Source organism: Aplysia californica, unplaced genomic scaffold, assembly GCF_000002075.1.
Source record: "Aplysia californica isolate F4 #8 unplaced genomic scaffold, AplCal3.0 scaffold00011, whole genome shotgun sequence".
NCBI classification, from domain to species: Eukaryota; Metazoa; Mollusca; class Gastropoda; order Aplysiida; family Aplysiidae; genus Aplysia; species Aplysia californica.
The window spans coordinates 929,379-931,130 of record NW_004797281.1 but is presented as its reverse complement, the minus strand read 5'-3'; positions in this window follow the sequence as shown (position 1 = coordinate 931,130).

Here is a 1,752-nt window from a genome sequence, read left to right as displayed (position 1 = left end):
GAAGCAGTTTGCTTCCTAAAATGGTATAAATTGTGTCAGTTCGGGAAAGGGGAGGGGGTGGGAGGCGTTAAAATAATATTATACAGTTACAATGTCTTTGAAAGAATCCCAGAGGAAAGAGAGAAAGATAAAAAGAAAGATAGAAAGAAAGACAGACAAAAAGAAAAATAGAGAGAAATGGACCATCAATTCTGAAAGAAGAACTACAAACTGTCTTTGAGAAAATAAAATGAGAAGAGACGTGGTTTTGATGATGTCCCCGTTGAAGTGATTGGTTGTCATATATTATTAGAGGACTTGGGTACTGAAAAAACAAATTCTATCAAACAAGTAAAATAGTGGTAAGATTCTAGAAAGGAATAAGATTAAGTCAGCCTTAATGGCTTTGCCTAAATCCTTAGGTTCTGTGCAGTGTGGTTTGCATAGAACAATACGCCTTGTATGATTTATACAAGCATTTTTGCTTCGAGTACTACAAGTGTAGTGGGGGGGGGGGGGGAAAAAAAAAGACAAAAAAGACCGGAGATTTGACTTTGTTCCTCACAAGGTAGCATGAAATTGTATTCAGCGTATTATTCACCCTAACAAAGATAAAGGAACGATGAGTGAGAAGCTCATGAACATCTTTATTAATGCTTCATTGGTTATACTTTTTCAAGACCTTTTGATTAAATTAGACATAAGTAACTTGTCAAAACTTTGATAAAGCTGGGCGTAGATGGAACAGATTTCAGAAATATCAGGGATTTGCATATGGAACCAGAATGCTATTGTACGATTTGAGTGAGAGCAAGTACATGTACAATTAATACTCATCATTAAAAACATCAGATACAGTGTAACTCGGATTCAACGAAATAGGATTCAACGAAATTGAAAGTCAGGCCGACGACTTCGTTTCATCCGAGTTTCGCTGTATCAGTTTTAATTGAGGATTTAGAAGGGAGAAATTATTTTATTACTTTTAGATACGGTTGTTTTGGAATGTGAATGTAAAGCGTTGTTTTGGGGTTTTTTTTAGGAAAGGAAGATGGATTGCATAGCAAATATAATCTATCTAACAAAGGGCAAAAACGTATTTGTAATTTGGCAATTAATGATCAAGCAAGCAAAGCTGTTCAAATAACAAGAACGCAATAATATAACTATTACACTCAATACAAACAAGATGTTCTACAGAAATAAAAACTACCAAAAGTAGTGAAAAATAAAATGGACGCAATAGAATGTGATTTGTCAGGAGTCAACATTAATTTTTTAAAATTAATTTTCAGCTTCCAATCTTTGCAATATACAACTAACTACTAACTATGACAGTCAGTGTAAGTCTATTTCGGATCACGAGTTTTATCTTAAAAGACAGCACATTCAGTTTTGGACGAACTTGATTTATCAATTCCACCTGATAGATATAATCTAGCTTTAAAAAAAAACCCACAGTGCACATATCTGCCTTAGTCTGGTATAAATAGCTTAATGAATGAGGTGATGAAAGTGTTTTGAAGATACATGTATTCAAAGCAACTGGCTGTTGAGAGGCAAAGATGTGCTGTTGTTTTACTTTGTTTTGGTTTGGTTTATGTAATATATATAATTTATACGTACATGTATATAAAGTATATCATGTCTAAAATATGTTTTCTTATTTAAAGTGTGTATGTGTGTGTGTGTGTGTGTGTGTGTGTGTGTGTGTATCTGTGTGTGTGTGTCTGTGTGTGTGTCTGTGTGTGTGTCTGTATGTGTATGTGTATG